The sequence below is a fragment of the Crinia signifera genome, chromosome 5, assembly GCF_055691185.1.
Source record: "Crinia signifera chromosome 5, ASM5569118v1, whole genome shotgun sequence".
NCBI lineage: Eukaryota > Metazoa > Chordata > Amphibia > Anura > Myobatrachidae > Crinia > Crinia signifera.
The window spans coordinates 71,156,667-71,174,492 of record NC_139221.1 but is presented as its reverse complement, the minus strand read 5'-3'; the positions used below and the strand labels follow the sequence as shown (position 1 = coordinate 71,174,492).

Genomic DNA, 17,826 nt, shown 5'->3' with positions numbered 1-17,826 from the left:
CCACTCTCATACATACATACACCGCCACTCTCATACATACATACATACATACACCGCCACTCTCATACATACATACACCGCCACTCTCATACATACAAACATACATACACCGCCACTCTCATACATACATACATACACCGCCACTCTCATACATACATACATACATACACCGCCACTCTCATACATACATACATACACCGCCACTCTCATACATACATACATACATACACCGCCACTCTCATACATACATACATACATACACCGCCACTCTCATACATACATACATACATACACCGCCACTCTCATACATACATACATCGCCACTCTCATACATACATACATACATACATACACCGCCACTCTCATACATACATACATACACCGCCACTCTCATACATACATACATACATACACCGCCACTCTCATACATACATACATACATACACCGCCACTCTCATACATACATACATACATATATACACCGCCACTCTCATACATACATACAAACATACATACACCGCCACTCTCATACACACACCACTCTCATACATAAACCGCTGTCTTACATACAACACCGCAACTCTCATACATACATACATACATACACCGCCACTCTCATACATACATACACCGCCACTCTCATACATACATACATACATACACCGCCACTCTCATACACACACCACTCTCATACATAAACCGATGTCTTACATACAACACCGCAACTCTCATACATACATACATACACCGTTCTAATACATACACTGCCACTCTCATACACACACCAATCTCATACATACACCGTTGTCTTACATACAACACCGCAACTCTCATACATACATACACCGTTCTAATACATACACTGCCACTCTCATATACACACCAATCTCATACATACACCGCTGTCTTACATACAACACCGCAACTCTCATACATACATACACCGTTCTAATACATACACTGCCACTCTCATACACACACCAATCTCATACATACACCGCAGTCTTACATACAACACCGCAACTCTCCTACATACATACATACATGCATGCATACACTGCCACTCTCATACACACACCAATCTCATACATAAACTGATGTCTTACATACAACACCGCAACTCTCATACATACATACATACATACATGCATACACTGCCACTCTCATACACACACCAATCTCATACATACACCGCTGTCTTACATACAACACCGCAACTCTCATACATACATACATACACCGTTCTAATACATACACTGCCACTCTCATACACACACCAATCTCATACATACACCGCTGTCTTACATACAACACCGCAACTCTCATACATACATACACCGTTCTAATACATACACTGCCACTCTCATACACACACCAATCTCATACATACACCGCAGTCTTACATACAACACCGCAACTCTCCTACATACATACATACATACATGCATGCATGCATACACTGCCACTCTCATACACACACCAATCTCATACATAAACTGATGTCTTACATACAACACCGCAACTCTCATACATACATACATACATACATACATGCATAACTGCCACTCTCATACACACACCAATCTCATACATACACCGCTGTCTTACATACAACACCGCAACTCTCATACATACATACACCGTTCTAATACATACACTGCCACTCTCATACACACACCAATCTCATACATAAACCGCTGTCTTACATACAACACTGCAACTCTCATACATACATACATGCATGCATGCATACACTGTTCCTATTGATCCCATCCCTCCCTCATGCTAGTGCACAGTTAGTTGATGCCACAGCCATTGGACTGCTGAGAGCAGTCTTCTGCTGCTGTGAGCGGACTCAGGGGAGTAGGAGCCACAACTGAGGACTCCAACTGCTGCGCAACACAGGCTTCTTCCGTTCTGATCCTCCCACCCTGCCCCAGCACAGTTTGCGCCTCTTGTAATGTGCGCGGTGACGTCATGACGTCCCAACACACATACAATCACAGACTCAGAGTGAGACTGTCACTCCAGAGTCCGCTGCCCCGCCTCCTCCCAGTGCACTCCCTGGCGAACAGTGCCCTGCCTGCTACTGGATGCGGCCTCTCTCCAAGCGGCTACTGTCCTGCCTCCTCTCCAGGCCATGTATGTTATATAAAATAAAATGAGTCCCCGGCCATTGCCGATCAGCAGCCGTCCACGCCGCATGCAGCAGCGCTATCCACTGCACTGGTCCCCACAGAGGCGGAACAAGCAAGTTGTGGGCCCAGGTTCAAAAATATGGTTTGGGCCCCCAAACACACACAAAAAAAACACATTGTGGCTTGTTTTGTTTACTTCAAATTTAAAGCCCATTACACACTAGTGCCCATTATACATTCACACACTGTAATGCTCATTACACATTCACACACCATGATTCCCATTACACATTACACCGCACACTGTAATGCTATTACACATTATACCACACACAAAAATGCCCCTTACATACGATACAACATGCCATAATGCCCATTACACATTATACCATACACTGTAATGCTCATCACATATTATGCCACATAAGGGCCACTTACCTACATGCCCAATATTAGGGGCTACATATGCAATGTCAGGGGTTGCATGCTTGTTGCCAGGATATACATCCTCATTCCCAGGGGATTACATGATTATATACTCCTTGCCATGGGGGGGGGGGGGGGGGGTGTTACATGCTTGTTGCCCAGGGGGATTACAGCTCTGGGGTCTGAGCTTGGTGTTCTGCGGTGGAGACTGGATATAGGAGCGTTATGGCTGTTGCTCAGTGCCTGAAGACAGACTGACTCCACAAAGGCACATGGGAGTAGAAGTTGCTGCGGCTCGCCATATGCTGCAGCCCTCCTCTATGACCAGCAGACATTTTTGGAAGGGGCAGCTCAAGGCCGTAACTAGAACTTTTTCGGGCCCCATAGCAAGGTTTTGAAGGGGCCCCCATCTGCAGAGACAGGATATATAGGGCATATAGGTATTTTGCACTCTCCTCTGACTCTAACACCCACAGTAATGATAATTGGCCCAGGCCCTATCAAAGGAAAACATTTTGGAATATACAGTATGAGTGAGGAACCTTTGGCACTCCAGCTGTTGTTGAACTACACATTCCAGCATGCCTTGCAACAGTTTTAATAGCAAAACTGACATGTTGTTAAGTGTATTTCAACAACAGCTTGGGTGCCAAAAGTTCCTCGTCCCATATTATTGAATATGCCACTTCCAAGAACGTATTTAAAAAATGGTAAATAAATGAAATAAAAATATTGGGACGTGCAGCACACTTATTTATTATCACTAATTTAGTGCTGCAGTGCATCAGAGCAGACACTGATGCTGTGTACTGCGGCAGCGCTGCTTACTAACAAGGTAAAGGCAGTGGCAAACAGGATTTTAAAAGGGGGGTTTCCAAATAATTGGTTACAGACCAATGAAAAAAAATATTGAGCAGAATAAATGTCCAATATACAATTTATTGTGTAACAATAAATAATATGAAATAACATTTGGGCATATACTTATACACGTAACGCACACAGTAGTAACAACGCTTATACACATAACACCCGCAGTAGTAACGATACTTATACACATAATGCCCACAGTAGAAACTACGCTTATACACATAACGCCAGCAGTAGTAACAATGCTTATACAGGTAACGCCCACAGTAGTAACAACGCTTATACACATAACACCCGCAGTAGTAACGATACTTATACACATAATGCCCGCAGTAGTAACAATGCTTATACACATAACACCCGCAGTAGTAACGATACTTATACACATAATGCCCACAGTAGAAACTACGCTTATACACATAACGCCAGCAGTAGTAACAATGCTTATACAGGTAACGCCCACAGTAGTAACAACGCTTATACACATAACGCCAGCAGTAGTAACGATACTTATACACATAACGCCCACAGTAGTAACGATACTTATACACATAACACCCGCAGTAGTAACGATACTTATACACGTAATGCCCACAGTAGTAACAATACTTATACACGTAATGCCCACAGTAGTAACGATACTTATACACATAATGCCCACAGTAGTAACGATACTTATACACATAATGCCCACAGTAGTAACGACGCTTGTACACATAACGCCCACAGTAGTAACGATACTTATACACATAACGCCAGCAGTAGTAACGATACTTATACACATACCGCCCACAGTAGTAACAACACTTATACACGTAATGCCCGCAGTAGTAACGATACTTATACACATAACACCCGCAGTAGTAACGATACTTATACACAAAACGCCCGCAGTAGTAATGATACTTATACACGTAATGCCCACAGTAGTAACGATACTTATACACATAACGCCAGCAGTAGTAACGATACTTATACACGTAATGCCCACAGTAGTAACACTACTTATACACATAACGCCCGCAGTAGTAACGATACTTATACACATAATGCCAGCAGTAGTAATGATACTTATACACATAATGCCCAAAGTAGTAACGATACTAATACACACAACGCCCGTAGTAGTAACAATACTTATACACATAATGCCAGCAGTAGTAATGATACTTATACACATAATGCCCACAGTAGTAACAATACTTATACACATAACGCCCGCAGTAGTAACGATACTTATACACATAATGCCAGCAGTAGTAATGATACTTATACACATAATGCCCACAGTAGTAACGATACTTATACACATAACGCCCGCAGTAGTAACACTACTTATACACATAACGCCCACAGTAGTAACGATACATATACACATAACGCCCGCAGTAGTAACACTACTTATACACATAATGCCCGCAGTAGTAATGACGCCTATACATGTAATGCCCACAGTGTGGCTGGGTTGTGGGTGAAGGAACTTGCACGGCAGGAGGGTTGAGTGGGCGGTCGGCTGAGTAGGGTGCTGTGTAGGCGGCTGAGTGCATCATCGCCGCAGCCATGCTTTGGGGCCCCTGAGAACGCAGGGGCCTGGGTCAGCTGTACCCTTGGACCGTGCCTGTTGCCGGGCCTGAGTACATCCCTTACCCCCATAGGCAGACTTGTCACATAATCAGATCCCCCTCCAGCACAGCCCCCCCACCCCCCCACAAATATGCAGACTCACATATTCACATGCCACAGGCCCTCCAGCACAGCCCCCACCCCCACCCCATAGGCAGACATGTCACATACCCCTCCAGCACAGCCCCTATAGACAGACATGTCACATCCCTCCAGCACAGCACAGCTCATTCTCCCCCCACCCCATAGGCAGACATTTTATGTCTGATATGCCTATGGGGGGGGGGGTCTGAATATGTCACATGTCTGCCTATGGGGGGGCTGAGCTGGAGGGGGATCTGAGTTGTCACAGTGAGTCTGTCTGCCCTAATGCAGACAGCAGGCAGTCATAGACCCCCCTTCCTCCCATATGCAGGCATGGCACATATACACAGAATCTCTCTCCCCTCCCTCCCTGCCCCCCACCCCCGGCGGCCCCCACCACCAGTGTACTTTGATCATTCCCTAACAGGGTTGCCAACCAGTGTTGGCATCCCCAGAGCCCACAGTGTGACTTACATGATTCTTTCCGAATGCTGCAGCCCGGCCACAGCGCTGCTGCTCTTCGTCTCTCTCCCCTCTCAGACTGACGTCATCAGTCTGAGAGGTGCTCCCCCTGCCTGTCAGTGGCTGTATCTGCAGCTCAATGCAGCTGCAGCAGCTCACTGAACTCTGCTCTGTTACTCGCGGCCATCGGAAACAGCATTCGATATATCGGGCGGGGGGAGGCGGGCCACCATCTATGACGGACGGCAGCCACCCACCAATGAGGATGTCGGCCCACACCGTGGGCGAAGCCTCCTGCCGCAGAGCGGCTGAGCAGCCCCGGCCTCAGTCCCAGGCTGTCACTCTAAATTCGTGACTGTGAGTGTGCGCATGCGCACCTTTCAGCAGCGGCGGCCTCTCTGTAGTGTCGGCCTCCCGGGAAAGTTCCCGGTAGATACAATGGCCAATCCGCCCCTGGTGACTGCCCTCAACTGTCTATCCCCCTTATCCCTATATCCCTAACTGTCATTTCCTCTGACAACTTTATCTTCCATTTTCACCTCATTTCTGACCACCGATCCCTCTGAGGGGGGGGAGGGGGCGGCCAAAAATGTTGTGCCTATGGGCGGCATGACACCTAAATCCGTCCCTGCCCACATGTATGATACAGGTATAACACATTTAGCTATCACTGCTGGTGTACCTAGGTCTGTGCCTCTTTTCCATGAGAGCTTGCTATACTCTGCTGCTGTATTCCATGGGGTACATTTACTAAAGCTTCTAAAAATGGAAAGAGATGATGCTGTCCATAGCAACCTATCAGATTGGTTGCTATGAACAGACACATGAAATAGGTCGACATGGCTAAGGTTGACAGGGTCAGAAGGTCAACACAAAGTTTTCAAAGTTTTTTTTCCAAACCAGGTGAGGGAGCATACGGGTATGGACACTTAGGATAATTTTGTTGAAGAGGACATGACCATTTTTGAATAATGGTAGATTTTTTTGTTCACACTTGTTTATTGACATTGCTGTCGATGTTATTTAAAATAAGACATACCCTGAAAATAAGCTCCATAGTGATTTTTGGACTGAAAAAAATAAATGAGACAGTGTCTTATTATCGTGGAAGCATGGGGTGTCTATCTATCTATCTATCTATCTATGGCAGTGGTGGCCAACCTGTGGCTCTTGAGCCTCATGCGGCTCTCCCCCTTGTAAAGTGTGGCTCCTGCTCCCACTGCTGCTCGCCGCCCACGTCCGTCCCAGTCCCCCCTGCTGCCGGTTCCCTGAATCCCTTCTCCTTCTGAGGGGAGGAGAGCGCGCATCGCGCATCTCTCCTACCCCTTTATTGTGCATCGTTGTGACTGGGCCGTCCGCCAATCAGAGCTTGTGGCCAGCAGCCAATCAGGAGCCGGCCAGTGAACTTTGATTGGTGGATGGCCCAGTCACAGGGAATTGAGGGGGAAGGAGACGCGCGGTGTGCTGTGCTCTCCTCCCATCGGTGACATGACAGGAGGACTGCAGGGGGACACCAGACTGTCCTCTCCCCGCCTGGCAGCAGCAGCAACAACGGTGAGTGCTGCTGCTGGGAAATTTGCACTGTGGGGGCATAGCAGTTTGTGGCACTGTGGGGGCATACCAGCTTTTTGGCACTGTGGGGACATACCCGGCACCGTGTGGTGCATACCTGGCACCGTGGGGGGCATATGTGTATCTGGCACTATTGGGGGCATATGTATATATGGCACTGCACTATTGGAGGCATATTTGTATCACACCCACCCAAGGGGTCAAAATAGACTATGCCCCTTTTTTTGGCGCATGCGCCTTCGGCGCGCGCATGATGTCGGCTCTTTAGCTTGACTACCGATATTTTTCGGCTCTTTACCTCTGACCGGTTGGCCACCCCTGATCTATGGGGTATCATAGAATGTCAAATCACCATCCTGAGATAAGCCGTGTACACACGGCAGCGATTTTTGCTAATATTGCGGGCAATATGGTCGCTGGCGACCATATTGCCAGTGATGGGAGTGTGCCCCGGCGATAAATCGCCGGGTGCGCGCTCCCATTTTCTGCCTCGTTCTAATCGCTAGTCACAGGAGCTTGCGACTGCGACCAGCTGATTACCTCTGCAGCACCGCCGGAAGAGGTTTCTTTTCATCAGTGACCATCTCTGGTTGCCGAGGAAAAGGGGGCATTGAGCGATATATCGCACCGTGTGTACGCACCTATAGCGATTACAGCACAGGTATTGAAGTAGCATAAATTCCAACACTATACTCAGTGCCTGATTAAAGCTAGACTAATACACGCCATTTACCTTGTAATGCTGTTAAACACACGTGTCTGAGTGCAGGGACTCACCATTCATACTGCCCATGTGCATGTAGCAAAGTTTTATTCAGCTGCCATGTAGGATCTAATGCTTGTGGCATGTGAAGGAGGCTTTGGCTTTAGGCTGCCCAACTGGCACTGAAGCACAATATACATAAAGTAATAGTTCCGTCAGTACGTTATATCGGCACAGACATCTGGCAGTCACCTTAGTAACTTTACCCCCCACAGTACATCAGGATGTTTGATACCTGACAAGCATGTTATAAAGTAGGTATTTTTCTTCCTCGACTGTCATCTGCAAGGTGAAACCCTAAACCCCACCCCGTCCTGGAGCCCTAGGCTTAATGCTGGGTACACACCAAAACGATTTGGGCACAATCCCATCAATCTGGATCCAATTCAGACCGATTGGATGCAGATTGGGGCAAAATCATTTGGTTGGATCCGATTCCGATCCTACCTGCTGCAGGTAGGATCAGTATAAAGGTGCGTACACACGTACAGATTTTTCTGTCTGATCTATCTGGTGGGAACAAAAACCTGTAAATGTATGGGAGCAAATGACAATCAAAAATGTTTACCCAAATGCAGGAAAACATAAAAAAAATATGCTTTGATAAATTTGTTATATCAGAATGATTTAAACAATATGTCTGACTGATCACTGTCTGTTTTCAAGTGTTTGGAAACAATTTTTTGATTGTCATTTGCTCCTATAGCATACCTCCCAACTTGTGTCCGGATGAAATCGGGACACTCGCGCGGCGCGGCGAAAAGGGGGCGGGGCGTATGCAAATGAGGGCTCGGCTTATGCTAATTAGCCTCGACCTCATTTTCATACGAGAATAGACGCTGTGCGCATGCGCACAGCGTCTATTCTACTAGATTGGGGGGTCTCCCAACTGCCACCCCCCGCAGCGGGACAATGCCTGCCGCGGGTGGGACGTCGGGACAGGACCCGAAAATCGGGACTGTCCCGACGGAATCGTGACAGTTGGGAGGTATGCTATACATTTCCAGGTTTTTGTTCCCACCAGATAGATCAGACAGAAAAATCTGTACGTGTGTACGCACCTTTAGATCCATTCATCTGAATACAGATTGGATCGGATCGTATGCAAATCGGATCAACCGATTTGCATACGATTTGCATCCAATCCAAATCGTTTTGGTGTGTACCTAGCATTAAGGTGCCCATACACGTTACAATTATTGTATACAATATTGCATCTCATCGTATCTCGATTTTGCGATGAGAGGAGATCTAGTACAAAAAGTATGTGCAAAGCACTAAAGCTGCCCATAGACGGTCCGTTCCCGGACCGTCTGTTCTGTACTATGAGATGCGCGCTCCCGCGCATCTCATCGTATGGTACAAAAAGTATGTGCTGCACATACTTTTTGTACTAGCTGTTCATCGCATCGCATGCACGCTGCATGCCCAAGGCATGCGATGCGTACTATTTAAGTCCCGAACGGATCCGTTAAACGGACCGTGTATGGGCACCTATACTTTTTGTACTGAAGCTCATCGCAAAACTGAGATGCGATGAGATACGATATTGTATACAATAATTGTAACGTGTATGGGCACCTTCAGTCTAATCAGCCTATTGGTTAATAAGGCACTGACTACGTATATTTGGAAACCCCCAGTTAGTTTGGTAAATAGGGCAATTATTAGCCAGCTCCGCGACTGCCTGGTACTCACTGCAACTGCTAATAGAGTCCCACATTACCACACCTTCCGTACCCATGCCTTGCTATCATGGTCGCTATAACAACAGCAGGCTCTGCCAGGTAGGCATAATGATTTATCTGCTGTATGTGGGGATAATATTAGGGCGAGCGATCGCCCACATGCCTATAATGAGGGAGACGCCCGGCCACACCGTGTGTCTGTCAGCCGGGGAACACATCTGACGTCGTCATGGGCTGATGGTCACGCCCCCAGGCGGCTTCCCCAGACGTCCAACGGGTGGGCGCGGCCCCGCTGGTCATGTGACGTAGCTGTAGGGAAGGGTGGGATGGGCGTGTCTCATTAGCCTGACAGCCAGGGAGGAGGAACAACAAAGCGGAGGAGCCGGTAGCAGTAGCAGCTGTCAGTGAAGAGTCCGGTTCGCGCCAGCAACAACAGCAGCAGCAGGTGAGTCAGGTGCGTGTACAGCTGCACACTACCACTGCTATCCCGACACCCGGACCTGTTACACTCAGCGCACACCGCAACTACTGCACGCCTCTGCACTCACTGCGACTTCCCGTATATCAGCATTGTGTTACAGCAGCACAACTGGGTGCACTGTGCACAGCCAGCACATCTAAGTTTAGTTGCGGTGTAAGTGCATGTGCAGAGCAGGTGGGCTACATCAGGATATATACCATTTTCTCTCTCACCACACCCAGTGCGAATACTTGCTGTGCACCTGATCTCTCATCCCAGTAAGGATATGATGGGACCTGACTCATGCTGTGTTATCATCACGCTTTGGAAACCCCATTTGTAACAGTGAATGTGAAAGGAGCTTGTGTCTAGCTAATACTGCTGTCAGAATGTGGCCACTCATGGCCTGTGTGATGAAGCAGCGCAGTCTGTTATGCACTTAATATAGCATAATGAAACAAGCACTAATAGCCAGTGTTCCTTTCATGACCCATGAGCAGGAAGTGTGACCAACTCAGTTGAATAACTCCAGACATACTATGCCATGCTGTGCAGTGCCCTGTCACAGGCTGTGAGTGCTGCTGTGCCTGGCTCTGGGTGTAACAGGAGGCTAGTACTAATCACATCCATTCTGTCTGTGAATTAGAACAATTACTACAATAGATCTCATTGTAATGTTCTCTAATTTGTGTCATAATAGGATATTTCCATGCTGGTCTCATCCGCAACTAACTTATTATGGTTAAATAAGTACTTTCCAAATAACCAGTTAGAGAGTGATGGTATTCCTTGTTTTACTGTAAATAGTTTAGAATTTTACGGCTCCCTTCAGTGTAATATACTGGTGACATTGCATTTAATGGTACCTACCTATATTCTCCTATGAAAAGCTAAATGAGGATGACAGCTGGTTAACCTCTTTGCTTTCACTGGTCAGCCCTGTTCTCCCCTTAAGCGCAGATCCTCTATTGTGGATTAATAATTAGAGTTATTGAAGTGCTTTCAAAAACCCCTCTCCCTTTTGCCCCCAGAGACTAATCTCCATCCCCCAGCTGCCTGCTCTTCTGAACCACTAATGTATGCGCTGAATCAATGATTAGGCACATTTTAGGGATTGATTTTTGATGGTGGGGGAAGGCCTAGTCTAGTAGAGAATGTCATATGGTTCTATGACAATGCATACAAAGGCACAGGACCTCTGTAGTTCTTCATAGAAGTAATTATTTGCTACAGTATGATGACTTCTGTGAATCAAGGTATTGTGGCAATACAACGTCTATAGCCAATGTAGGTCACCTGGTTCTGCTTATACTGTATGCTCTTTAATGCTAGTAGTGCTTACCGTGGACAGCGCACTGATTAACAATGTCTCTGCAAGATGATAAAATATTCTTTGTGTTTTGTCATGCAGGGTCAGCGAGCAAACAGTACAAACATAGTTCAACTAAAAGTTGTACTGTGAGCCTCAATGTGGCAAATTCAGTTCATGACATTAGTGTGATACTTCTGATATCGGGACAGTTAATTGGCCGACATGCACTATACCCGGCAGTATATCATGCTGAACGGAATTCTGATCATTCTATCTAGTAATAGTTTATTACAAACATTTTTAATTATTTTTTTTGCATACAGGACCAATTCACAGTTCTAAAGGTTGGTACGCACTGTACAATTTGTAATAACCGTATGCACAATAACACATCTGGTTAAAGATGCATGTTCCTGTGCATCGTTAACCCCTATCGTCGATAATTCATTGTTTTACCCGCAGATTGTTTGTAATGATGTGGTTCAGTGATGTCATCCGAGCCTCCTGCCAAACATGCAGTCACATCATGCAGGAGCGGGCATCGATAACAATATAGTGGGTACACCATGAACTATGTGCACTATATAGTTACCAATATTATTATTGTTAACAATATAGTGTGTACCCGCCTTTACTCTGTATCCTCTGGAATTTTAAATGTGTAATAAGTATGCATTGAGGAAGTCTCCTGTTGGTTTTAAACTTTAAGGTCTATTTATTAAGCCTTGGCCAGAGATAAAGTACCAGGACCTAGCTGTCATTTTTCAAACCAAGCCTGTAACATTATAGTTAGTAGTTGGTTGGCTGGTACTTTATTCCCATCCACTTTATCCCTCTCCAAAAATGAGGGGGGTGTAGCCACACCTCCTATAACTAAATAAATAAAATCAAATTGGCAGTGGGCAGCATCATATACCTGCTCAGAGAGAGAGATGACAGGCTGCAGCTGCCTCTCTCCCCAGCTCAGCACACAGCACTGTGCAGCGTGTGCTGGGATGGAGAGAGAGAAACTGCTGTAGCAGGGGGAGGGGATTCGGCATGAAAAGCTGGCGGTCGGGAATCCCGACAAGGGGGGGTCGTTGATCGCCCCCCCTTGCGGGCACGCTGCGCTCGCCACGCAGCGGGCCCGGTGCCTCGCTATGCTCGGCACACTAATTTATTCTCCCTCCGAGGGTGTCGTGGACACCCACGGGGGGAGAAAGTGTCGGGATTTCGGCGTTCGGGATTTTGAACGCCGGGATCCCAACTGCCGGGATTTAAACTGCATCCCGGGGGAGGGGGCGCACAACTTTATCCCTCTCCTCCCCCTTCTCCGGCCACTGGCCATGCCTCCCATTTGCCATCATTATGTCCAGTGGTGCCAAGAAGGTGGGGGAGGCATTTTTCTGCTGGCCTGCCTCGTGTCCCTCTGTCTACCATGAATAGATGGGGATAGTGGGACAGTCCCCCAAAAAAGTTTAAAAATAATGTTAGAAATTATTATTTATTTTGTTCTGTTGAGTGGGCCGCTAGTGAAAGTTAGTATGAACCAAACCAGGGAAAAGTTTAGTAAAAAGTTATCTCCGTCCATGCTGCTGGACTAAAATAAAAATAATTATCTTAAAAATGGTCTGTTTTAAAAACTTTTAGAGCTAATTCTGAAATTCTCATTTCCAAGATTAGCGCATCCAGGGATGGCTGTACTGTTATCTGGTTCTTAAAGCAAACTCCTCTTACAGTATTTGTGTGAGCACCCAGCAGTGTCTAAGATATGTGTATCAATACATATTCCTAACATTTGGGAGTTTGGAATAGGTATGGGATGAGGTCACTAGGTCGACAAATGAAATAGATTGATATGCGTTAAGTCAACATGTCGTTAGGTCGACATAAAGGTTGACATCATTTAATTTATTTTCAAAAGTTTTCATACTTACTATCCAAGTGGCCATAGAGTGAGAATACAAATACAATAGTGTGTTCCCGAAGCATGTCGAGCGAATAGGTACACTTACACCGTGTCCATGTCGCATAGACATAAAATAAACATGAAAAACTCATGTCAACCTTTTCCATGTCGACCTAATGACCATGTCGACCTATTTCATGTTTTGACTTTAGAAGTAGAATTAACGTACAAGAGAAATATGTTTGTGTGTAATTTCTTTTTACACACACACATACATATGGTTGTCAATAATGACACATTGATCATGCTTCTCCACTGGTAATGCAGAGCTGTCTACTTTCAATGGGAGTAAAGGTGGTTACCCCCCCCCCCCCCCAGAGTACTACAACTGTGCCTTTGTACCTATGGGTATGGGTCATAGGGTTGACAGAACTTGGGTGGACAGGTATTAATACTGTGTACACACGGTGAGATTCCTTTGCTATACAACTTAAAATTCGAGTGCTATACAATCTTTGCTATCTGTACTTTTTACATACAATACTGGTACTTGTGTAGTTTTACGGCGCCACCGCGCGCAGTCTCTCATGAAACTTGGCAGCTTGCCAGACTCTGTGTTTACTGTGCGTGTGCCGCTTTAGATGTAATGTACGTTATCAGCATAGCGCTGGCAGCAGAAGCGTGCGCTGCCCAGCGCTGACAGGCCATTGTGGTACTTGTAGTTTCACACTTAACACCACAGCACACCGCTAACAAACGGGGCTTCTAAACTAGACATGCCGGCACACCGCTATCAAAGGGGGTGTCTAGATTTAGACGCTAAAAAATGGGTCCTCAAACTGCGGCCCTCCAGATGTTGGGAAACTACAAATCCCAGCATGCCTTGCCACAGTTTTGCTATAATGGAGTGTTAAAACTGTGGCAAGGCATGCTGGAATTTGTAGTTTCACAACATCTGGAGGGCCGCAGTTTGAGGACCCATGCACTAAAGCGTCTAAATCTAGACTCCCTGCAAACCTCTAAGAAGGGGGCATCTAAATGTAGACGCTAAAGCATCTAAATCTAGACTCCCTGCAAACTGCTAAGAAGGGGTCATCCAATTTTAGACGCTAAAGCGTCTAAATTTAGTTTGGTCTAGGGGTACATAGGGGTGCACTGTGCAAAACACTATTGAACCTGTTCACAATGACACTAGTCGACGTAACAGCTGTTGACCGTGTTAATTCCACTATCCACGCCACCCCGAAGTGTGGCGAGCCCCCAGCGAGGGGACGCGTTACGCGTCCGACCGTCCTTTTCATACCCTCACTATCCACGTCGGCGTGGAGTTGATGTTAAAAAGTGAGCCTGAAGCGTGGCGAGCGGACGCGGATTACTTAACATGTATTTCGCCACGATTCGGGCTCGGTGGCTCGCTGCGCTCACCACACTTTATAAAGTGTTACATCGACTAGTGTCATTGTGAACAGGTTTAATAGTGTTTTGCACAGTGTACCCCTAGACCCAACTAAATTTAGACGCTTTAGCGTCTAAATTAAGATGCCCCCTTCTTAGAGGTTTGCAGGGAGTCTAGATTTAGACGCTTTAGCATCTAAATCTAGACACCCCCTTTGATAGCGGTGCGCCGGCGTGTCTAGTTTAGAAGCCCCGTTTGTTAGCGGTGTGCTGTGGTGTCCAGTGTGGAACTACAAGTACCACAATGGCCTGTCAGCGCTGGGCAGCGCACGCTGCTGCTGCCAGCGCTATGCTGATAACGTACATTTCATCTAGAGCGGCACGCGCACAGTAAACACAGAGTCTGGCAAGCTGCCAAGTTTCATGAGCGACTGCGCACGGTGGCGCCGTGAAACTACACAAGTACCAATTCTTGCTATCAGCATTAGATTTGCACTATATAGTCATTGCTGCCCTGTCTATCTGGGTTTCGATTTGTTCTGCCACGGGAGCTCGCATCGGGATTGCAAGGTAAAAAACCTGTGCGATCTGCATACAATTTTGACTATATAGTCAAAATCTCATGCTGGATTGTACCGTGTGTACACACCATAACAGAGAAAGAGTGACCGGAATCACACAAATCACTATCGTTGAGTGTGTACCCCCTATATCAGGCATGCCCAAACTGCGGCCCTCCAGCTGTTGGGAAACTACACATCCCAGCATGCCTTGCCATAGTTTTAGCATTCCCAAATAGCAAAATTGTGGCAGGGCATGATGGGACTTCACAACAGCTGGAGGGCCATAGTTTGGACATGCCTGCCCTATATCATTAATATGGTTGTTAATAGTTTGTTAACGATCCCCCTGTACATGCAGTAATGTACAGGGGTATCTGTACATGCAGTCAAATCCGATTATATCATCAGTTACCGCATATTATTTATAATCCCTATAATTTTTTTTAAATTGTTGATGGGTTTGATTTTTTTTTTTTTTTATGTATATTGCTTCCTACGTTTTTTTTGTAGTGCAGTGATATTGAGATTTACTTTTTATCCACTTTTCTTGTCTTTGTCTGATATAATCCATAGATACTTTGTAGACAGCCAGCCAATCCCTACCAGTCTCTCATCTCCAATTAACAGAATTTTGGGCAGGGACAATTTCAATTACAGGTAGTAAGTGTGTAGAATGCATAGTTACTAAATGCTATTCTGCAGATCAGCACATGTAATCAGTCAGCACCTGCTGTCATTTATTTGTTTACTATACAGTAATAAAACAACATTCCTGATACCTACAGCTACACCCTCCAGTGTTTGCTTTGTTCTTCTCTGGTACAGCCTAAAATGTGTGAAGCTGTAAATTGTGTCTATGACATATCTATAGTCTATGACATATCTATAGATGTATATTTTGGCTACTTTAGATTAGCTTAATGTGGGTGTACTGCCATACCCTGTGTGAACAGCGCTGACAAACCTCTCTAGGTAAACTCTGGGATGTGATGATGTATGCTTGGAAACAATATTTGTGAATCTTCTTCTGTTCCATAACTTCTCTCTTGTAAGGTGAAACTCTTGCGTTATGGGACAGAAGAAAAGAGCCTCTGCTCCCTTGGAATTTTATGCATACCCTCCAACATCTGAATCGCAGAAACCGGTACACATTTAGAAGGGGGCGTGGTCATTGACAAATGGGTGTGTCGAAAGGGGGTGTGGCCCCTTTCCGAATGTGTACTAGGCTTTTTTCCCAAAAAAACTAATGGGGGAAGACACCAGACTGGGGAGAGAATAACAGCTGAACTCCCTGTCAGCCTGCAACTTGGGCTTAGGCTATCAGAGCCAATAGTCAGGCCAGCTAAGAGGGATGATGGGTGGAGCGGCAATTGGCCGGGGAAGCTGTAACTCAGAGGTTGGTCTGCCGCTGCAGTTACTGCTGGTTGCCCTTGTGTCACTAGCACTGAGAGGACTTCCCAAACATCCCGGGCTGGAGCTGCCCTATCGTCCGGAGACTGGACTTGTCACCCTGCTGCCCTTAGCATATACTGTAACATCCGTTTCCACTGCACTTACTGCTGCCATATAATCAGGAGACCAGACTTGTCGTCACCCAAATGCATATAATGTCCGGGTTCACGTTATGTGAGCTGGCGCCGCCTCCCTGCCCCCAGCGCTCTGATTGTCCGCAGAGCTAGAAAGTCTAGTTGTGCAGCCAGCCCCTCTTCTCCCGTCACCACCTCCTAGCCCCCTGCGCTCTGATTGGTCGCAGTGCTAGCAAGCCTAGCTGTGCAGCCAGCCCCTCTTCTCCCGGCCCCCTGCGCTCTGATTGGCCGAAGTGCTAGCAAGCCTAGCTGTGCAGCTAGCCCCTCTTCTCCTGGCACCGCCTCTAGAAACCTGCCCAGTGGTTATGAATCGGCTGTTTACCTCCGAGACGGGAGGAGGTGCATGCGAACGGGAGCGTAATGTTCAAAAAGCGGTACATTCGGTACAGTTTTATTTAGCCGGTACAGACCGTAAAAAAACGGTACTGTACCGGCTAAATCGGTACAGTTGGAGGGTATGATTTTATGTAAACCTAATGTTTGTGAGTATTAAACTTGTCATTAGACCTACTTTTTGTGGCTTTATGGCATGATAGTTGCTACATAAGCTAAGTCATTCGAATTAATGAGATTTTGGCAAAAAAATACCCAATTTCAGATATTTGCGTTAGCAATTTTCACATGATTTTCTCTGTTTTTGAGGGAGTGGTGGGACATGAAGGTGACAGCGAAGCAATTGGATTCTCAAGGTAATGGAAAAGAAGAGCGGTCAGGAAAAGAATACTACCTTGGGCCTGGTTCAGCTTGAATCATATTTGCACATGTGCAGGGCCGTTGTGCCTTTGGCATTTGCATGGTTAGGGGAGGGAGGGAGGCTTTCAGGGGGCTTCAGGAGGGGAACGCCCAGCGTTTTATGGATGTACACAAAAAAATGCTGTGTGTTCCCCTGGGAACGCTGGCTGGCTGATGCCTGCCGGGGGTGGGCTGCTGAGGTCACATGACATTAGTGCAGCCCCTCTCTTTGGCAGACACAGACAGTAATAAAAGTCAGTTTAG

The 17,826-nt window shown here is 46.3% G+C and overlaps 1 protein-coding gene across 1 annotated transcript in view; it reads left to right on the top strand.

Annotated features, from left to right (window-relative positions):
• Positions 1–9,949: 9,949 nt before the first annotated feature.
• MAPRE2 (microtubule associated protein RP/EB family member 2) overlaps positions 9,950–17,826 on the top strand; it is a 159,883-nt gene continuing 152,006 nt past the window's right edge. Inside the window, exon 1 of the mRNA XM_083187437.1 lies at positions 9,950–10,071. The gene's annotated coding sequence lies outside the window, so the exon portion shown is untranslated. The remainder of the gene's footprint in view (positions 10,072–17,826) is intronic.